The sequence below is a fragment of the Mauremys mutica genome, unplaced genomic scaffold, assembly GCF_020497125.1.
Source record: "Mauremys mutica isolate MM-2020 ecotype Southern unplaced genomic scaffold, ASM2049712v1 Super-Scaffold_100221, whole genome shotgun sequence".
Taxonomy (NCBI): domain Eukaryota; kingdom Metazoa; phylum Chordata; order Testudines; family Geoemydidae; genus Mauremys; species Mauremys mutica.
Genome location: NW_025423291.1, coordinates 88,579 through 110,907, shown reverse-complemented (window position 1 = coordinate 110,907; position 22,329 = coordinate 88,579). Strand labels below are relative to the sequence as shown.

The 22,329-nt window shown below is 52.4% G+C and overlaps 5 non-coding genes across 5 annotated transcripts; 4 read left to right on the top strand and 1 right to left on the bottom strand.

The window, feature by feature from the left end:
• Nucleotides 1-1,080: 1,080 nt before the first annotated feature.
• Nucleotides 1,081-1,152, top strand: TRNAQ-UUG. The gene has a single exon. It is a non-coding gene; the product is annotated as a tRNA-Gln (tRNA).
• Nucleotides 1,153-1,947: 795 nt separating this feature from the next.
• On the top strand, nt 1,948-2,041 carry TRNAI-UAU. The gene is made up of 2 exons: nt 1,948-1,985; nt 2,006-2,041. It is a non-coding gene; the product is annotated as a tRNA-Ile (tRNA).
• Nucleotides 2,042-3,815: 1,774 nt separating this feature from the next.
• On the bottom strand, nt 3,816-3,897 carry TRNAS-AGA. The gene has a single exon. It is a non-coding gene; the product is annotated as a tRNA-Ser (tRNA).
• A 5,826-nt stretch (nt 3,898-9,723) lies between these two features.
• TRNAR-CCU lies at nt 9,724-9,796 on the top strand. The gene has a single exon. It is a non-coding gene; the product is annotated as a tRNA-Arg (tRNA).
• A 3,568-nt stretch (nt 9,797-13,364) lies between these two features.
• Nucleotides 13,365-13,446, top strand: TRNAS-UGA. The gene has a single exon. It is a non-coding gene; the product is annotated as a tRNA-Ser (tRNA).
• The last annotated feature ends 8,883 nt before the right edge of the window (nt 13,447-22,329 follow it).

Here is a 22,329-nt window from a genome sequence, read left to right as displayed (position 1 = left end):
GGAGGGCATTATTGGTGGCTTTGTGCTCCATGGCACTGGTTACTGCTATATTAGTGTGTATGGTCCCCAATTAAGGCATGAAAGGAAAGTTCTATGAAGGAACTGGCTCCCTTCTTCTAGACCACACGGTGTTTGGTGTCGGGGGGGATTTCAATTGTTGCACCAGCCTGAGGTCTGCTGGTCCTGTTTTCCCAACCGTCAGAGGAAACTCTGCTATGATGAGCACTACCTGGTGCAGGTCTATAGCGAGGTCGGCTTAGAGAACGTGTTTCTCCACAGTGAACCAGTGGAGGGTGGGCAGTAACCTCCTATTCCTCTGACCCGAGCTCACACCAGCCACAGTGGGGATACACCTTTCTGCGGGGACAGGCCAGGAGTCGCACTGACTGGATTTACGTGAAGGAGAGCACGTCGACAGCCCAGTGCAGGGTGGTGCCAATGGACAGTTCGGATCACGCAGCTCTCACCGTGTGCTCAATGTGGGCAATTCCCTGACCCAGGGCAGAGGATATTGGAAGCTGAACATCCAGAGCTTGCAAGATAAAGGAGCAGGGGGGCGAGGCCTGGCGGTGTTGGCAGAACGGGAAAGCATCAGAGGGTTCTGTGGCAACCAGGGGGATTGATGTGAGTCGGTGAGGGAGGAGTTGGCGGCTTTGTTCCGGCGGCTGGGGAAACACCACAACATTAAAGAAACCAACAGTGCCAAGTCCTGCAGCGTCGCCTGTGGGATTTCCACAAGAGCATCCAGGCAGGGGAGCCAGTCAGTGTGTGACTGTACGATCGGATCAAGCGACAGCTGCCTGAGTTCCAGGAGATGAGGCTGCAGCTGGCTGATATGAGCAGGAGCACCGAGTGAAGGGAGGAGCAGACTCCCCTGACATTTTTGCAGCCTGCATGGAACGGAAACAAAGCAGGGGGATGCAGGGACTCAGGGCAGGACCCACGGATCCGGTAGTGCAGGACCACAGTCACTGGAGGAGGAGAGAGAGACACGCGAGAGGAAGCTGATGGTGGGAAGCAGTAAGTGCAGAGTGCAAACCAGCCAAGAGTCACAGGGGTCTAGAAAATGAAACAGCAGCAGGTCCCATGGTGTAATGGGCAGCACTCAGGGCTTTGAATCCTGGAATCTGAGTTCAAATCTCAGTGGGACCTTGTGGAGATATGTTGCTTTGCTACAAAGCACTGGAGCTCAATGTGTTTGGCTACCTTCTCTCAGGTAGAGAGTGAGGTTTTTCCCTCCTGCTGGGTGACTGATGCCCACTGGAGATAGGTCTTTGGTCTGGCTGGTTCAATGGGCTGGATGCTATAGGTTGGGGTCCTACAACTTAACAGTCTGGCTAGAGATTCCTGTGGATTGACCATATGGTTGTTTCTTGCTGCTTCACCTGATGTCCACAACTTTGGTCCCTGCAGCTGCCACACTCTTCCTCTTGCTCACATGGCATTTAAAGGAAGGAGGGCCAGGGCCAGGCTTCACAGTCAGGGCTAGGCAGGAGGGAGGCAGAGTCCCAGGCGGGAGCCCAACACACCTCTCCTCCTCTGGGCACCTGGGGTGTTGTTCCCCCCTGTTCAGGCCCCCCTGGGGCCCTGCACTTCACACAGCTCTCCCTGATTTCAGCTGTTAGTGAGGGAGCCTCACTGCTAGTGCAGACTGGGCAGTTTCTTGCATGAGAGACACTGTCCCAAAGCAGGACTAATGCTTAGAGCTGGATATCAGTGATTTCAGGTCTGTTGGTCTGCAGCAAGACCCTCCATTGAGTCTTAACCAGCTCTGTTATTACACAGGGAAGAACAAAAGGGTCAAATGGTGCCTGGAAGCCTTAAGAAGAATCCACCCCACCGAGTACAACACTTGTCGCTACCTGCTCTCAGCCCCACTGAGAATGTTTTGGGGTCACCCATCGCCTGTATCAGCCTAGGGGTCTCAGAGAAGCATAATTAACAGGTGCTCCAGTGGCACAATTGGTTAGCGCACAGTACTTATAGGGCAGTGCTGAGAGGAGCTATGCTGAGGTTGTGAGTTCAAGCCTCACTTGGAGCTCTGGTTTTCATTAGCCAAATGGCTTCACACAGTTATTTGGCCCTGTGGAATGTAGAATTCCAGCCCTGGGGATCCTACAATCCTTTCTCCCCCACCCCCCAGCCCCTGTGCCAGGATCCCTCAAGCAGAGCCTGGAGTCCTGCCCGTGGCGTCTGTACTATTGACAAAGACTAAGTGACAGGGACAAAACACTCAAATCCCGCCTGCTGCGGGGAGCCAGGTTTGCTCTTCAAATTCTGTCATTGGTACATTTCCAGGTCTGGGAATGTCCCCCAACAGCATTGAATGGGAAGCTGCCTGCAGAACAGTTACACTGCACAGAGCTCCTGTGGAGGAGGGGTGGGAACTGGTAACATTTTGAGGATTGTTTGGGAAATGAGCCTTTGCTGACAAGGTTTGTCTCTGTTCATATTTCACCTCCAGGTGTTATGTTGAGGGATCTTTAGTGTATTTTTGTGAGGTTAATAACTATCTCCTCAACTTTATTTACTCAACTTAAAAATTGGTGTCACTTGATTTTTGCATCTCCCTGTGACAATGCAACTGACGTGTGGCTTTCTACAGGGGGTCATGATGTTAAAGTTGGGGAATTCAGTCTCTGGACTGCTGGGGTGGGGGGAGGTGTTGCTTTTTTACAGCTGCCTCACGGCCAGGCACACTGGGCTGTTAGCTGCATCCACTGTCCTTGCCAGGGGCCCCTGCTGAACCCTGGGGGTTGCACTGCCATGCTGGGGTGACTGCAGGTGGAGAAGCTGCTGTGGAGCAATGTAGAGCAGGTGCAGGAAGGAGACGGGGTCACTATTCTCATTCTGAACTGCACCGTTTTCCAAATTTGGGACTAGATTCATAGATTCATAGACTTAAGGTCAGAAGGGACCATTATGATCATCTAGTCTGACCTCCTGCACAATGCAGGCCACAGAATCTCACTCACCCACTCCTGTAACAAACCCCTAACCTATGTCTGAGTTATTGAAGTCCTCAAATTGTGGCTTAAAGACCTCAAGGTGCAGGGAATCCTCCAGCAAGTGACCCGAGCCCCATGCCACAGAGGAAGTCGAATGTCCGAGAACAATTCTAAGGGGAAGGTGAATGCAGAGTAATGACACTGGAGATGCCCAGACCTCCAATAGGGGCAGTGTGGCAATTACTAATGGGAAGATCATTTGTGAAATTAGTCGTCACTGACAAGATTTGTCTCTGTTCCTATTTCACGCTGTGGTGTTAGTTAGAGGAATCAGTACAGATTTTTACTATATTAATTAAACACTTAATTTTATTTAACCAAGCCAAAAACTTAGTATCACTTATTTTTTCTCTGTCCTAGCAAGAATGAATTGAATTTTGTGACTTTCTGGAAAGTGCAGCGAGATTAAATGTGGGGAATTCAGTCTCTGTGTTTGTGAGCTGATGTTTTCCTCTCACAGGTCAGTGCCTGCATTGAAATACCCAGAGGGATGTAAGGGCTGGTGTACACTGGGCACTGAACTGGCAAAGTGACGTCTCTCAGGGTGTGACACCCCCCCAAACCCATATAGTTAAGGTGACCTAATCCCGGGTTAGATAGTGCTAAAGAAAAGGAAGAATTGTTCTGTCCATGTAGCTATTACAGGGATGGGAAAATCCCTCCAGTCACTGTCTACTCCAAAGTGCTATAGCAGTGCCATGGCAGCGCTTTAAGTGTAGACAGAGTGAAACTAGATTTATCTCCAGTTGGCACTGTGGATGCTCAGGCACTAAGACTGCAATAATAACAACAGCAGCACAGCGCTTGCGTAGTTGGCAGGATTCGAACCTGCACAGGGAGACCCCAATGGATTTCTAGTCCATCGCCTTAACCACTCGGCCACAACTACTTAATATGCATCCATTTCACTGCATGATGATTTTGTTCTCACTGAATTGTCACTTCAAATTGTTTGCTCAGACCAGCTTCCCCAGCACACTCACGGCTGCGCATCAATGTAAGTGTGTCCTTGGCTGAACAGCGAGAATTCCTGCCCATTTCCCTTCCGGCTGGAGCAGCATGAGAGTGTGTTTGTGTGAACGACATTGCTGTAGATTGTTGTTCATTCGCCACTCTGACAATTCAGACAGTCCCTTTCCTAGTCAAATCTCCAGCACATCGTTCCAATCGCAGGGGGCAGGATTTCTCTGGGGCACTGAAATTTTTCAGAGGGCTGGTGCATGAACTCAGCCTTGCATTCCACCCTTGATGTTTCATGGACTAACAACAGCAGCAGAAAGAAAGAGCGGAGCCAATATCTCCCTGGCAGGGATGCAGGTGCCACAACCCCTCTGTCTGACCGTCGCCATTGCAGGAGAAAAAGGTTCACTGGCATCGAATGCCCTGGCTCAGACCAGAGACACAGGGAGGTTTTGCTGTTTATGGATCTGTGCAAAGGAAATTGTGTCTCTGTGAAATTGAGGTGGGAAATGAAACGTCCACATGGTGGCCCAATGCTCTAGGGAATGTGGGTGAAGGACTCGGGCTGAGAAATGATTTAACAGGGGTTTGTTTCAATTTATTGCCCTGATTAAAATCTATGGCTAAAAGGCAGCCACTGTTGTTAGTACTTGTACCTGTGTAGGGACACCCCAGTGGGTGTCAAGTCCATTGTCTTCACCAGGGGCAGTCGATTATTTTAGCAAAGTACAAATTTCTTGGTCAAGGCCTAGGCTCCGGAGAAAACAATACACTGCTGATAAGCAGAAGTACATCAAAAGACTTTGCAGCCACCGCGGGCATAACTATGATGTGTCGTGTTTCAGTCTTTATACCTGGCACCACCTCCTTTCCCTTTGGCCTTGTAGTTGACCAAGGACAAAGCTGAACATCTCCTCAGATACCAGGGAGTGTTTCTGTCCATTCCTGCGAGCTACACCGGGGTTTGATGTTGCTGCTTTCAGTCCTCTGGCTCTGCCGGGATAAGGAACAATTCAGGCTGTCACTGAACTGAAGGAGGAAGATCAGTTTTTGACAGGCAGAGGGACGCCTCCTCTTAAAGGTGTTTGTCTGGCTGGCAGTCCTGGTCCCCAGGTCTCGCCCGTGGGGCTCCAGCAGTTTTGGGACTGGCTCACTCCCTTGGCCCCACCTGCTGCCCCCAGGCGCTCCCCCCCACCAGGGGCCCTGTCAGTGCAGCGGAGCTGAGCAGCATCTGCCTGCTCGCTCCAGTGGCTGCCGGCCCCTCCCCATGGCAGGGCAGGGTGGGGCTGGGCCTCCGCGCGCTGCCCCCACCCCGAGCCCCTGCAGCCAATGGGACACTGTGGGGGTGATGCCTGGGGGCAGCAGCACACGGAGGCCCCCCAGCCTGCCCCACCTTGGAGCCCCAGGGAAGCGCCACACTCCTGACCCCCTCCCAGAGCCTGCACTCTCATCCCCTCCCCACATACCTCTTCCCACTCCCAAACTCCCTCCCAGAGCCTGCACCCCCTCCCCCTTCCCACATGTCCCCTCCCGCCTGCCCCCAAGCTCCCGCCCAGAGTCTGCAACCCCACCCCTCCTCCTGTTCCCGCTACCTCCTGCCCCAGCCCAGAGCCTGCACCCTGCACCCAAACTCCATCCCAGAGCCTGCACCCCAGAACCCCTCCCCCACCCAAACTCCCTCCGAGACCAGCCTCTCACCCCTTCTGCACCCAAACTCCCCCCAGAGCCTGCACCCCTCCTGCACCCCAATCCCCAGCCCAGGGCCTGCAGCCTAGATCTCCTCCCCCCACCCAAACTTCCTCCCAGAGCCTTAGGCAGGTGAGGGGCAGAGTTTTGGGGGATGGGTTCTGGGCAGTATGAGTGACATTATTGGCCCATGGGAGGATTAGAGGACTGGCACTGGCCCTGTTCTGGGCTATACAGGACACTCTTTGTTGAGAGTATAGATCAGCGGTTGAATGTTTCCCTGCATGATAATGGGTTCCTAATGCCCTCCCTGGTCAGAGCTCCAGCACCTTCTGTACTCGCACCATGAATGTGAAGAACAAGACTCCAGCCCCATCATTCTTCCCTGGCCGAGGACCAGAGAGATGGGCCCTTCCACCAATCACCCTCTGCCCATCATCCTATCCCAGTCCTGACCTCCAGACTCACAGCTCTGCTGGTGCCCCTCACTCCCGACCTGCAGCCGCCTGGGTTCCCCCCAGCTCTAGTGGTGCCCCTCACTCCCGATCCGCAGCCCCTGCTATCCCAGTCCTGACCTCCAGACTCACAGCTCTGCTGGTGCCCCTCACTCCCGACCTGCAGCCCCCTGGGTTCCCCCCAGCTCTAGCGGTGCCCCTCACTACCGACCCGCAGCCCCTGCTATCCCAGTCCTGACCTCCAGACTCTCAGCTCTGCTGGTGCCCCTCACTCCCGACCTGCAGCCCCCTGGGTTCCCCCCAGCTCTAGCGGTGCCCCTCACTACCGACCCACAGCCCCCTGGGCTCCCTGCTGAGCAACCCAGTCACTGCGCTGCCGGTGCCCCTCACTCCCAACCCGCAGCCCCTGCTATCCCACTCCTGACCTCCAGCCTCACAGCTCTGCTGGTGCCCCTCACTCCCGACCTGCAGCCCCTGCTATACCAGTCCTGACCTCCAGATTCATAGCTCTGCTGGTGCCCCTCACTCCCGACCCGCAGCCCCCTGGGCTTCCCATAGCTCTGCTGGCGCCCCTCACTCCCGACCCGCAGCCCCTGCTATCCCAGTCCTGACCTCCAGACTCACAGCTCTGCTGGCGCCCCTCACTCCCGACCCGCAGCGCCCTGGGCTTCCCCCAGCTCTGATGGTGCCCCTCACTCCCGACCCACAGCCCCCTGGGCTCCCACTGAGCTCTGCAGTCACTGCGCTACTGGTGCCCCTCACTCCCGACCCGCAGCCCCTGCTATCCCAGTCCTGACCTCCAGATTGACAGCTCTGCTGATGCCTCTCACTCCCGACCTGCAGCCCCTGTAAAACTGATGAATGAAATTGTTTTTAATTGTTCAGTTTATCCATGTAACTTCTGTTCACCATTCACTACCCTTGTCTATATTGTAACTTCTGTTCACTGTTTGCCATATTGTAATTCAAACCCCGTTTTAAAACACTCACTTCATTTTGTAATAGCTTCCTCCAACCTTCATTTTTGCAAACCCTGCTGTAATCTTATTGGTTAGTTTAGATGTGTGACTGAGGCATGTGTGGATGATGGAATCAACCTCCAGCCCCAGCCCGTCCTGATGAAACAGAGTTCAAACCCCACCGGCTGGAGATGCAGACAAGAGCCCTAACAAAGTAAGAAGAGGCCACCCTAAAAAGAAAAGGTCCAATAGAAGGAAGATCAATGCCAGGTCCCAGGCTGAAAGTCACGCCTGCAATTGACCGGTGATCAATCACCAAACCCAGAGGCAGTGACACAGCAAGACCTATAGACTCTGGATTCAAACTAAAGCCTACAAAAAGGATGGGTGAGATGGGAGACTTTGGAGGGTAACATTCTGTTGCCAACATGGAAGGACATCGGTGCAGGCCCAACAGAGACCCAGCTTGTCCTCGTGCCCGGCTTTCCTGGCCAGTTACCGCCACAAGCTACGAACCCAAGCTGCAAACTCAAGTCACAAACTCAAGCTGTCTTCAGGACTGGTAACTATGCAGCAGCTGCAGAACATCTGATGGGTGTTTGTGTGTGTGTGTGTAGGTATTAGGTATAATGTGTGTGTGTATAAGGATTAAAATATTAGTTACTGGCCATAAATCACACTGTTCTCATAATAATTGTGGCATCTTTGTCTTGCCCCCTGAAAAGATCCTGTGTTGTTTTGTCTGTCCAACACTTGTGGCTTGTCCGGGCAGGCTCCAAGCAGGGGACACCAGGTGCTGCAGGGCGGCTGCCCCCCAACACCACAGCAGAGCGGCCAAAAGCAGCAGCAGCAGCGGGGTCATAGGGGGCGGGGCGCTGCCATGCGGGGCCCGTGTCCCGCTCTCTGGGGCTCCACTCCCTCTGGGGCTCCCCTGCCCCGGCTCCTCAGCCTCCTGCCGGGACAGTCCCCCAGCTCTGCCCTCCCAGGTCCCAGCTGGTCCTGGAGGCGGGAGCCCTGGCTGGAGGGACCCTGGGCTGAGGCCCGGCCCGGGAGCCCCACTGCTTACCCCGACCCTGCCAGCGCCCGACCAGCTGGAGGTGAGGGGGGAGTGGGCAGAGTCAGCACTGGTAGGTGGGAGCCCAGGGCCGGGGCAGCAGGGGGTGTGAGTGCGGTGGGGTGGGGGGGGAGAGCCCAGCACTGGGGCAGCAGGGGGGGCCAGTGGTGGGGGGGGTGACAGCCCAGGGCTGGGGTGGGGGGCACCCAAAATTTTTTTTTGCTTGGGGCAGCAGAAAGCCTGGAGCCAGCCCTGCAGGTGGGCTGGAAGCCCCCACGCTGTTGTCCTGCTGGGGAGCTCAAAGCCAGGTACTTGCCTCAGGTAAAGGTGCTTCCAGAGGACAAGCTGCCCCCTGCACAGAGAGGGATGAAAGTACCTGACAAAGCCCACGATTGAACCAAGGACCTTTAGTTTTTCAAGCTAATGCTCACCCCACTGAGCTACTTTGGCAGCTGCATAGGGCTGCTGTGGTTTGATGCTTCTCTGCCCAGGAGGTTTTTGCAGCAGTTGCACACAAAAAGGACGTCATTGGGAGCAGCCCATGAAGACAAGACTCGCTTTTGCCTGCCTTGCTCAGCTTGACTTGCTGCCTCACCCCGTTCCTGCCCTAGTGCCTGGGTTGACCTGGTGGTGGAAGGGGACTGGGGGCCAGTGGCGTGGGGAGGAAGTTGACCTGGACCCTGAGCAAGACTAGACCCTGGCGGTGAGAGTCTGGCCACCACTTGCCGCCCCACCCTGTTGTCCTGGCGTCCCCCACTGGGCGTCATTTCGGGAGGGAAGTGGGGCTTCTGCCTCCCCTCCCCGATTTTCACACCGCAGAGGAGTGCGAACAGGAAAACGAACGGCTGCTCCACACCCCCACCGGAGGAACCCGACGCCCTTAGCTGCTCCCCTGCTCCCCACCAGCTGTGCTACTGAGTGGAAGCGTCCTGTGCCCATCACACAGAGGACGATTAATCAAAACCCTCTTCTGCCAGCACCAGGCCTCCTGCTTCTTACACTGGGCCTGCAAGCGAGGGGGCGGCTGGCACAGCACCAAGAGTCTAACCTGTGAGGCAGGAGGCGGCTGACGCCCGCAGCCTGCTGGGGAGCTCCCAGAAGTTATTAATGGACAGAGACTCCTCAATGCCCTTAGTAACAAGGGTTTGGGGGTCACCGAGGCCAGTAGGGGGGTCACTATATCGGCCCTATAACCCTGGGTGTCAGGTCACTGTGCAGCTTTGATCTAGAGCTCGGATCCCAACAACCAACCAGCAGCCCACAGCCTCCCCCTGGGTCTGCCCCACCTGGTTCCTCCTTACAGGCCGACCTTACCCCCCTTCCAGCCCCGGATTCACCCCCTAATCATCCTACTGCCGCTCAGAGCCACAGCCATGGAGGTGCTGAAGGAGGGAGGGGTGACTCTAGGGTGGGTTCTTCTCTAAAGATGGCTGGCAGAAAGGTGGTGCTCAGCTCTGTCAGGGACCTGCCCAGGTGCCTCGCTGCCAGGGGATGCAGACGTTTCTGTAAGGCCATTAAATGGGTATTTGGCTTCTGAGTGAATGTCAGGAATGTGCAATCCTGAGAGGGAATTTCCATCCTTCTTTTTACTGCTTTTCAGGGCCCCAGTGGCCTAATGGATAAGGCATTGGCTTCCTAAGCCAGAGATTGTGGGTTCAAGTCCCATCTGGGGTGAAAAACTCCTTCCTTCTTGTATATTGCAACAAAGCCTTGGTGTTATTTTCCCCAAGGAAGCTGGGAGACGTTTGAACCCAAAGTTCTGGATCTTGGGAGCAATCCCCCAGAAATGGCATCTTCTACTTGACAAATGCTTTCTAGACCCATCAGTAGCAAACACTTAATACTAGTGTTTGTCTGAGAATAGAAGGAAGGGGAGTGTTTACTCCGACACCTCAGTGAATGAAACAGACTGAAAGAGCAAGGCTGTCCTGAAAGAGAATGGATCTGTCTGGAGACAAAGCAGAACCTGAGAACGAGCAACAGTGTGAAAAGAAGAACTTCAAATGTGTGTTTGGTGTTAGATAGGTTGGTCTGACAAATTTCAAGAAAATACCAATGCTCGTAGACTGATGCGGACACTGGCTGCTTCTGATCTTTTACTGAGAGTTCATTGAGAAATATTTTCCTTAACTATGTTATGGAATATTGGGTGGGCTATGAAGGCACCATTCCTCCTGCTTTCGCCCTTCGAGACAACACGGCTACATGGCATGCGGCCAGTGCTCACCTTCCAGTCAACTGCTAGAGAAGACAACACAGACAGGGATGGCAGCAGGGCAGACTGGAGCTCCACGGAGACGGTGGGACCAGGTCTCATCAACGGGGAGGTGGCCACCCCAGAATGCACAAGGCTGAGCCAGCAAGTGTGGTGTGTGCTCCACGGTGCCCCTACTCACTGCACATGGTGGTGGAGGGCAGTTACTGAGTTCGGTTGGTCTGGCAAATTTAGGGCTTGGCTACACTTGCAGAGGTAGAGCGCTGGGAGTTAAACCACAGCAGGGAAACCGCTGCCGTGTGTTCACACTGACAGCTGCAAGCGCACTGGAGTGGCCACATTAGCAGCTCTGGCAATGCCACAGAGAGCAGTGCACTGGGGTAACTATCCCAGTGTGCAAGTGGCTGCAACGTGCTTTTCAAATGGGGGACGGGGGTGGAGTGTGACAGGGAGTGTGTTGTGTGTACGTGGGGGGAGCGACAGTGTGTTTGGGGGGCTGAGAGTGTGTCAGCATGCTGTCTTGTGTGTTCGGACAGCAGCAGACCCCCACCTCCCCTCATACACACTCAAAACAGCAGCAGCATTCCACACTAATGGTTGCTTTGTCCCAGAGCAGATAAGCAGCCGGCTGTCAGAAATGGAGCTTTGAAAGGGGATATCTGCATGCCTGCAGCCGATTTCAAAACAATGACCAGAGTGGGCACTTGACTTCAGGGGATTATGGGACATTTCCTGAGGCCAAACACAGTGCAGTGATGCAACACGTCATCCACACTGATGCCCGGGTATTTCAGCAGGGCTCAGCGAGCTTTATGTTTCTCATGGAGGTGGATTACCCGGAGCGCTCCACCTACAGAGCCCAGGTGCTCCATGTGCCTTGCGAGTGTGGACACTTCAGGAGTTAGGGCACCCGGGGCTGCTTTAATGGGCTCTAACTTGCAAGTGTAGCCAAGCCCTTAGACTATGTCACTTGTGTGACTTACTTGTGCTATTGTAATAAATACAATAGACGTGCAATGGTCAGAAATTGCACCAGCAGAGAAGTATATTAAAGGGAAACCCTAAGGAAATTAAGAGTTTAAATTATCCTCCACATGTCCTGTGTCCCACTAAAATGAATGCAACCCACAGGGCACGTGGGCAGAAGTATCGGTGTCAGGATGCTACATTGTTAGCACAGTAAATGAAGCTGCAAAATAAATGATGCTTAAATGACCTCACTCTATTTTTTACAATCCGGTGTTAAGAGGCAATAGATACAGATGGACACCAGGCAGGGTTGTTTGGAGGATGAAGCCTTTATGCTTCCATCCCCCACCACTGTCAAGTTTTAACCAATTAGGACAAGTCAGCAAATAAGAACAACCTCAGGTCTCAGTAACTGCTGCAGGGAGCAAAGTCCTACAGGGAGCAGTTTCTGGCACTACAGCTGTGCAGCTCTGCTCCCTGGCTCTTCTCGGGCTCCTGCTCTCTCCTTAGCTCTGCCCCACTCTGGCCCAGGCAGCTCCAGCTCCCACGGAGGATGGGACCCCCTGGCCTGGTGACTCCCTCATTACACTGCCTGGCCTGTCAGTCCAGCTAACTTGGAGCTTTGGCCTCTCCCCATTGCCCAGGGGCCTGTCAGTCTCAGGGTCCTGATTTCCCATTGGCCCTTCCCCCTTCTATTGGTGCTGGGAACTAGCCAACCAAAAACCCCACTAAGTTTTAGTAAGGGGCCTACAGTCCCTTACTTGAGCCGGCCCCGTGAGGGTCACTGATGCACAGAAACAGCCATATGAGCTGGTCCCATGGTGTAATGGGCAGCACTCAGGACTCTGAATCTTGCAATCTGAGTTCAAATCTCAGTGGGGCATTGTGCTAAAGTCCTGGAGTTCACAGGGCTCAATTTCCCTGTCTCCAGCTGTGCAAGAGCAAATCTTTCCCCTCCTGCTGGGTGACTCACCCACAAGGGCCAGGTTGTGATGGCCACAATGGGTTGAGGCTCTACAACTTGTTACCCTGGTTGCTGGGGATACCTGCAGTCATGTGGTTTGACCAGATGCTTGGGATTCTCACAGCTTCACCTGATGCCCACAAGTTTGGCCATTTTGCTTGCAGCCACATTACCTCTAGTCCACCTGGCACTTGAAGGAAAGAGTGCCAGCAGGGGCGGCTCTAGGAATCCTGCTGCCCCAAGCAGGACGTGCCTGCGGAGGTTCCGCTGGTTCCGCGGCTCCGGTGGAGCATCCGCAGGCATGACTGCGGAAGGTCCGCCGGAGCCGCCCTGCCGGCAAAAGGCCACCCCAAGCGCGCGCTTGGCGGGCTGGGGTCTGGAGCCGGCCCTGAGTGCCAGGGCCAGTCTTGATAGTCAGGGCTAGGCAGGATGGAGGAAGAGTCACAGGCTGGAGCCCAACACACCTTTCCTGCTCAGCGCACCTAGAGCAGAGGCGGCTGGTGCTGACAGCTACAAGGGAAGGCTTAAAAGCTACAGAGCAACTGAGGGCAGGGCCAGAGCAGGAGAGGACCATGGCCAGCAGGCAGCCACAAAGACACCCGGCCAGCCTGCTCCCTGCCCAGGGGCGGCAAAGGGATAGACAGGTGGGGTGCATGGATAGAAGAGGCAGCGAGCCTAAAATCTAAAAGGGGAGTGTGGGGTCTAGTGGTCAGAGCAGAGGAGGGGGGGTTGGTGGTCAGAATTCCTGGGTTCTATCTCCAGCCCTGGGAGGGGAGTGGGGGCCAGTGGTTAGAGTGTGTGTCGGGGGGAGAGCAAATATCAGGACAGTCCCGATAAAATCAGGACGTCTGGTCACCCTACGTCAGGCTTCAAGTTAAGAATCATTTCCCCTTCCCGCTCTGTGGGAGGGGAGACTTTTAAACGCGCTCTCTGTGCGACTGCACATGGTTAAGCAAAGAGAACAAACCCCCAATCCCCCCCTGTGCTTTGGGAGCCAGGTTTGCGGTGGGAATTCTGTAGTTCAGATGACTTCATGCCTGGGCATTGGGATTCTTTACCAGCTTCTCTAGCATTGGGGTAGCTTTGTGCTCACAGCTGTGATGGCCGAGTGGTTAAGGTGTTGGAGTTGAAATCCAATAGGGTTCCCCTGCGCAGGTTCAAATCCTGCTCACAGCGAGGCCTGTGTTTTAGCCAGTCTCTCCCGGGCAACACCTCTGTACAACCCCCTGAGACACTCTCAATTCTCTCCCCACCCCAAGTAAATCCTGATCTGCTCCTTTCATAGAGATCCCTGGGACACCACCTCACACTGTGTCCCTGAGGGGTCAGGCAAACTCTCAGCACCTGAAGCCTCTGCCACTCACCTGGTGCCCCATAGATCAGCCATAGCCCTGGTTCTGCTCCTCTCTCTAGAGTGCGAAAGGAGCTGAGTCAGTGACTCCATGGGAGCTACGGGGCTGCAGAACCAACAGAGAAAAAATAGGTGCTCAGCACCCACTGGCAGCCAGCTCCCCCCCACACACACTACAGGCCTTGCTGACAAGCTCCTCCTCTTCCCCTTCAGCCCCTCCCACCTGCCAGTGATCAGCTGTTCAGTGGGGTGCAGGAGGGGCTGGGTGGGGGAGGAGGAAGAGAAGGGACAGTAAGAGGTGGGGGAGGGAGAGTGCCCCTGTGGTGCTGGGGGGCTGGCGCTGCTGCTGGCAGGGGGGCTGATGTCTGCACAGACTCTCAGCTGCCAGGCCGGAGGGGGCACTTGGGACCTTACCAGACTGGCTCAGTGAAGACAGGGGGTTGACAGAGCAATACAGACGCTCTCCAGAGCACGGAGCAGCAGCCGCCCATGCAGCCAGGCAATGAGCATTTCCCACAGCCTGGAGCCGAGGGGGAGGCGGCAGCTGCTGCTCCAGCTCCTCGGGGACAGGTCCTGTCAGCCAACAGCCACTTCTTACTCCCCACAGCTAAGGGCGCCGGGTTCCTCCGGTGGGGGTGTGGAGCAGCCGTTCGTTTTCCTGTTCACGCTCCTCTGCGGTGTGAAAATCGGGGAGGGGAGGCAGAAGCCCCACTTCCCTCCAGAAATGACGCCCAGTGGGGGAAGCCAGGACAATGGGGGGGGGGACGGCAAGTGGTGGCCAGACTCTCACCGCCAGGGTCTAGTCTAGCTCAGGGTCCAGCTCAACCTCCTCCCCGCGCCACTGGCCCCCAGTCCCCTTCCACCACCAGGTCAACCCGGGCACTAGGGCAGGAACGGGGTGAGGCAGCAAGTCAAGCTGAGCAAGGCAGGCAAAAGCGAGTCTTGTCTTCATGGGCCGCTCCCAATGACGTCCTTTTTGTGTGCAACTGCTGCAAAAACCTCCTAGGCAGAGAAGCAACAGGCCAAAATACTGCTACACAGCTGCCAAAGTAGCTCAGTTGGGAGCATGTTAGACTGAAGATCTAAAGGTCCCTGGTTCACTCCCAGGCTTTGGCAGGCCCTTTCATCCCTCTTTGTGCAGTGGTGGCTTGTTCTCTGGGAGCACAGTGGTGTCTGCACCGAAGATGAGCAGGGCTGCCCTAGAAGATCCAGGGGGTCTGGAATAAAGCAATTTTGGGGGCCCCTTCTATTAAAAAAAGTTGCAATAATGTATTCTCGTGGGGCCCCTGTGGGGCCTGGGGCAAATTGCCCTGCTTGCCTCCCCTCTGGGTGGCACTGAAAGCGAGTCTCTTATCTTGGTCTCTGCAGTAGGAAAACATAGAATGGGCTTCTGCCCCTAGTTGGCCCACCTAACCTTTACCAAGGAGAGATGGGAGCTGTCTTTCCCAATATGGCAGGAAGAGAGAGAGGCAGGGTGACCCTCAGGAATGGTGCCAGAGGGCTGCTGGGCAGTGACAGGCAGGGATTGGGGATGGAAGCTCCTCTGTGCAGCTGAGCAAGGGCAGTACCAGGGAAGGGGCATCTGTAAAAGTGGCCGTGTGGAAGGTGGAAGGGATTTGGGGGCCCAGGAGGAGGCACTTGATGTTCAGTGCCTTGGAGCAGCTGGACTTGGCCATGGTGAGTGTTCAGGAAATGCACATTAACAACTCTAGGGTAGCTCAATAGGCAGAGGGTGATTGGAGGAAGGGCCTCCTGGCCAGGGAAGAATGATGGGGCTGGAGTCTTGTTTTTCACATTCATGGTGCAAGTACAGAAGGGGCTGGAGCTCTGACCATGGAGGGCATTACTGGTGGCTTTGTGCTCTGTGGCACTGGTTACTGCTATATTAGTGTGTATGGTCCCCAGTTAAGGCATGAGAGGGAAGATCAAAGGCTCCCTTCCTCTGGACTGCATGATGTTTGTTGTTGGGGGGGGGCGGATTTTAATTGTGTCAGCCTGCCTGAGCACCGCTGGTCCCGTTTTCCCAACTGTCAGAGGAAACATTTTTACAATGAGCACTACCTGGCGCAGGTCTGTAGTGAGGTCGGCTTAGAGGAGCTCACTCCAGCCACAGAGGGGGTTCACCTTTCTGCGGGGACAGACCAGGACTCGCACTGACCGGATTTATGCTTAGCTTTTGTGTCTTTAGCGTGTTGCTTCTCAGATTCTTTCTTGGCCTGACTTGTTACACTTTGACACTTAACAGGCCAGAGTTTGTGCACCTTCCTATTATCCTCACTAGGATCTGATTTCCAAATTTTGAGGAATGACTTTTTGCCTCTAACGGCCTCCATTACTCTGCCATGTACCTAGAGTGGCTTTCTGCTGGTCGTCCTATTGTCGTTTCTGATTTAGGGCAAACGTTTCATCTGAGCCTCTAATTGCAGTGTTTTTAAATGGTCTGCATGCTGCTTGCAGACACCTAACACTAGTGACAGCAGCTCCTTTTAATTCCCATCCAACCATCTGTACTTATGCCGATAGGTCGACTTTAGGTCTTTAACTCTGAGTGGTGGCTGAGAAGATGGTAAATCGGGCAGAAACCCGTTCGACAAACCTCTTCATTTCCTTGTTATTTCCTGACTTCTTCATTCATCGCCTTTTCCTTATTTCCTGGCTGAGGTGGGGGCCTGCCAGGGAGCTCCTGGGCACCTCTGGCTGCCTGGGCTGAAGGCAAGAGGCAGGCCTGGGCGTGGCGAGGGCCTCCTGTCCCGGAATGAGGCTGCAGTGCTTCCTGGTCCCCTTTTCCCACCCACACCGGCAGGCGGCTGCTGTGGGAGAACACGAGGGAGGCTCTCGGGATGCTAGGCAGCGCTGTGTGGCTGTCAGGGGAAAGAGCCTTCTTCTCTAAAGATGGCCGTCAGAAAGGTGGTGCTCAGCTCTGTCAGCGACCTCCCCAGTAGCCTCGCTGCCAGGGGGTGCAGATGTTTCTGTAAGGTGCAGAAAGAGGGTATTTCGCTTCCAAGTTAATATGAGAAAAGTGCATTTAGGAGATGGAATTTCCACTCTTTCATCAGGGCCCCAATGGCCTAATAGACAAGGCAATGGCTTTCTAAGCCAAAGATTATGGGTTCAAGTCCCATCTGGGGTGAAAAACTGGCTTCTTCCTGTATATTGCAAGGAAACCTGGGCCTTATTTTCACCAAGGAAGCTGGGAGATGTTTGAACACAAAATACTGGATCTTGGGAAAAATCCCCCAGAAATGGCATCTTGACAAATGCTTTTTAAACCCATCAGTAGCAAACAGTTAATGCTAGTGTTTGTCTGAGAATAGAAGGAAGGGGAGTGTTTACTCTGACACCTCAGTGAGTGAAACAGACGGAAAGAGCAAGGCTGTTCTGAAAGAGAATGAATCTGTCTGGAGACAAAGCAGCCCCTGAGAATGAGCAATGGTGTGAAAAGAAGGGGTTCAAATGGGTGTTAGATGTTAGTTAGTGTTAGAGGGTTTATCCCTTCACCCTCCCATTACCGGGTCCTTCTTGCGTACACACAGAGCAGCAATACCCAAAGTCCAAAGGTGGAAACAATGAGATGTTTATTGGATTGAACTTCCAGCAAGCAATGATTCCAGTTTCCTTCCTCAGTGTCCCCATCCCAGCCCTGACGTTACAGAGCCTTGCCTGTGTCCCTGTTCCCATTCACCCCCTTAGCAAAACATAGGACATATGGTGACACATTTCCTGATAGGGCCAGGCCTCAAGGTGGAAGGTGCTGATATTCCATTTGTCCCAATGCCCTGTGCGTAGTGCAGTGCCCTGCACCTTCTCTCGTACGGGCGTGCCACACCTGTTCCAATTAGTGTTCCAGACTTCCCACTATAGTGGGCCCGGGAAGGTTGGGTCCCGGTTGTCTAGTACAGGGGGGAGGGGCTTACTCCATTACTTCTAGGTTATTTCCGTAGGCAACGTATCACAAGAATACTTAGCAATACACCAGCCGCTGTAACAATCCACAGCAACACCGAGAGACCTGAGCACTGCCGCATGGTCCAACATCCCGGCCACCACCGAAACACCTCCTCTCCTCCTTTGACGGGGTCAAGCTCTTAACATGTCCAGTTGCTGGCAGTTGCAATACGCTGCCACTGCAGGTTTTTGTGCTTTTGTCCATATCATAAGTCCATTGAATGTCCACAGAGAAATGGGTTATTGTCCAAACCAACTTAACCACATGGTGTGGAATCAGGCTGTATGCGCTGGTTCGATTATTCACAGCAGGAAGATTCACAGATCCATCTATGTGCCAAAGCCCAGAGAGCAGCGTGTAGTGTGGAATTTGGTTAGGGGCTGGTGTAATTGTGCCCCCGGTAATATGTACATTTCCAGCAAAACACCTCATACACAGTACACGCAATTGTCCACCCCTTGCCATGGGCCATTGGGTGTGCTCCTCCATGGCCATCAGGGAGGGGCACATTCAAACATCTTCTCTGGATTTACACCATTTTACACACCCCTCCATTGATTCCCAGCGAGCAAATCCCCTTCTCATTATTCCCATAGGGCTTGTGGGGCCCACCTTAGCTGCCAATTCCCTTCCAGATACCACGGTAGCTATTACACAGGTGCTGGCCTCCTAGTCGAGCATTTTGAATTTCCATACACATCTTCCCCCAGGTCAGCCTTTTGAAGCCATCCCCACCCATGTCATGAGGTTTTCTGTTCATTGAAACACAACAATGCTAACAACAAGACAAACACCACAAACAAACACCACAAAACATAGATTCATGGTATTATGGGTTAGTCTTTTGCTGGCACCAGCTTGCTTGTAGAGTGTCTGAAAAACAAAAGAAACAATTTCCACACACACCCCCGGTGGGGACAGATTAGTGCTTAATAATAATAATACCACTTCCTTTTACAAATTTCCTTGCTAATTGCAGGAAAAACAGAAGAATTCCCTCCAGGCTGTCCTTATTTTGTTCTATAGTCAGATAGTGAATTACCCCACTCACGGGTCATTTATGAAATTCATGAAGTGGTGTGTCTCAGTTTCCCCTCTTGTACAACAGACCCAGTTTGCAATAGTTTCTCTGCTGTACCAAGCTTTAAGTTTATCCTCAGGTAATAGCTGAGAGACAGCTTTAGATTTAGCTTTAGCACTGTATATACAAACACACACACTCCTTAGGGTTAACCTGTCCCCCTTATTTTCAGACTTGACTTGTTTTTTCACCTCCCTTTCCTGGAGGGCCACAATCTGAGTCTTCCAGTAGCTTGTTTGCTGACCAGATGTATTTATTATTTGCAGCTTCTTTGTGCTGCCACTGATGGGCAGTTCTCTCCTTCCCCCATCAGCTAGGTCATTTGCATTCACCCCGGCTTTCGGGCTTGGCTTTTGGATCCAAAGCCATCAGCAGCTCAGAGACTGTCTTAAAAGGGACACAATCAACTTCCACCCGAGTTCTGTTTACTTTCCACTTTCATCTTCTGCTTCAAAACACACAGATCTGAAAAAGAAACACAACCTATTGTGGCTCCCTTTGGAGCCCTAATAGGGTTTGAGCTAAGTACCATGTTTTGTTTGCATTTCTTTTACCCCTTCTCCAATATACACTGCACACGTCCTCGGGATATGCACATTCCTTCCATAGTTTAACCTTCATAACATTATATTACAAACCATAAGTCTCAGTTTAGGTTTTTAAAACCTTACACAATTACACACAACATTTTGTTTTGTCTAACAGCCCTTGCACTGCAATATTTTTTTTATTACACAACTGTACCCCGATTACACGTCCATCTTGTACAACCAGAGACAGCCAGTTAAGTGCCAATAGAAACCCCGGACATTCCTTTAGTGATTTTGCTTACATTGCCCAGCAGTCAAATCATTTTGATGAGATTATCTCTCCGCCTGCTGCCTGCAGCCGTCCCCTATAGACCATTTCTGTGGGCAAAGGGCCCATTTCCCCTCAGAAGGGCTGTAAAGGTTTCTCGGGACAAAACAGAGTGGTGGTAGTAGCCACTTTACCTGACCCTCTTGTATAATTTAATTACTAAGCTTCCATCCAACGTGAGTGCACAGAGCTGCACATACAGTTACATTTATATAACTGGGTTTTATTATTAAACCAAAAACTGCCCTTCTTGTAACACCACAACTGTTACCTTTTACTATTTCCACAACTCCCAAATGTTTACTTTCTTCCAAACTCTGTATTATTAATTTTTGCAAAACCCTGGGCGGCTGCACTGCCGTGCTGGGGTGACTCTGCAGGGGGAGAAGCTGCTGTGGAGCAATGTAGAGCAGGAGCAGGAAGTAGCCGGGGTCACTATTCACATTCTGAACTGCACAATTTTCCAAATTTGGGAATGTCCGAGAACAATTCTAAGGGGAAGGTGAATGCAGAGCAGTGACACTGGAGATGCCCAGACCTCCAACAGGGGTGGCGTGGAAATTAATAATGGGAAGATCATTTGCGAAATTAGTGGTCACTGACAAGATTTGTCTCTTCTTATCTCATGTTATGGTGTTATTTAGCGGAATGAGGACATATTTTTACTATGTTAATTAAATACTTAATTTTATTTAACTGAGCCAAAAACTTAGCGTCACTTATTTTTTCTCTGTCCTAACAAGAACTAAATGAATTTTGTGACTTTCTGGAAAGTGCAGCGAGATTAAATGTGGGGAATTCAGTCTCTGTGTTTGTGAGCTGATGTTTTCCTCTCACAGGTCAGTGCCTGCACTGAAATACCAAGAGGGATCTAAGGGCTGGTGTACGCTGGGCACAGGGGTGTTTGCAGAAGGGGCGGGGCCTCAGGTGGAAGGGGCGGGGCAGGGCGTTAGGCTCCCCCAGCTGGTGGTTCATGCCCTGCCCATGGTGTTGCAATGACAGAGGCTGCCCAGGCTGCACTTGTAGCGAGGTTCCCCCACTAGGTGGCCGCGCAGAGGCTGCAGGAGACAGGCAGGTGGCAGCAGGGGAAGTGGCGACACAGGAGCTCTCAGCTTTGTCATTGCTGTTGTCTTAGTGCCTGAGCATCCATGGAACAAGAGCTGGTCTCACTCTGAGGCTGTCTACACTTAAAATACTGCTGTAGCACTGTGGAGTAGACAGTTGCTACAGTGAGGGGAGGGGTTTTCCATCCCTGTAATAGCTACATTGACAGAACAATCTTTCCTTTCATTTAGCACTATCTAACCATGGCTTAGGTCAGCTTAATTATACTGGATCCGGGGGTTTTCACACCCAGAAAGACGTACTTGTTAGAGGGTTTATCCCATCACCCTCCCATTCCCTGGTACCTTCTCATGTGACCAGAGAGCAGCAATGCACAAAGCTCAAAGGTGCAAACAATTCAATGTTTATTGGGGAAAACTTCCAGCAAGCAATGATTCCAATTTCCTTCCTCAGTGTCCCCCTTCCCAGCTCTAACACCACAGAGCCTTGCCTGTGTCCCTGTTCCCCTTCCCTGTTCCTATTCCCCCCCTTAGCAAAACATAATTCCAATTCCCCTACCCCCATTCCCATTCCCATTCCCCCCTTACTTCCTGATTGACTGCAGACTATATAGTAAAACTGGAGTTCTGCTTAGCTATACCCTAACCAGTCATTTTACTGAAATGTAACTAACCAATCCTAACATACTGTAACATGATTATCTAACCAATTATACCCCACCACCTTAATTGGTTTACACCCAACAAATTAATTATACAGCAGATAGAAACAGTCACAGCACCAGACAGAGATTATACAGACAAGCAATAGGAAAGTAGGGACTACAGTGATAGAACAACACAGAAATGAGGATTTCACACCCCAGCTATTGATCAGTGAGTTCCTGCCAGACAGGATGCTATCATGGTAGAGGTTGCGGGTGCTGGTTGCTTAACTGTCTGGCCCCCAGGGCAGGATTTTGAGGTTCACCATTACTGTCTCAGAATGCCAGCACCCATCTTTTGTTCACTTAAAATGCGAGCAGGGAGATTACAACACCACAGAACTCATGGAGCTCCAGGAAATGTGTAACTTTAGGTCCGGGTGAGTGTGTCTAAAATTCAGCTGTGCTGTAGAAGGTCTCCAGGAGTTGAAAGAGATGTGCCGTCTCGACCCCCCTAAAGAGTTCATCAATTATTAATGAAAACTAGGGTTGATAAGTCATGTTTTTTGTAGCAGGAGGATGGTGGACTGGTCTAAAGTGCCAGTTTTAAGACTCTTTTTTCCCTATCTCTTGGGTGTTCTGGTCTCTGCATAGAGATGTGGTTTCAAATCCCACTCCTGACATGACCATTTAATTCTATCTGGAGAAAATGGCCTCACTTGAATCTCCTGTGCAACAATAGAACCCCATTTGCTTAGCTTTGCTATTCCAGTAGTTGTGAGAGAAGCTCCAAACCAGGGGGAAACAGGGCCTGTTCTCTCGACCCATCAATTTTTTGTCTTCCTTCATTCCAAGCCATTTTCTCAGATACATCCGTATTTCCCACACTTTTATGAAACTTTAGGGTCATCATTTAATTGCCACACAACTGTACTTATGAAGTGAAGTGAAACACAACATTTTTTGGATATTCTTGCAGAAGAGTTTTGCTTTCTGACCTGGAACTGAACAGGGGCTACCCAAGGGGGACAATGCTGCTCCCTTTTCTTGGCTCATCCAAAAAAACATAAGTTCGTGGTGCCCTTTGTTTCCCTGTTCTTCAAACACCTGTCAGG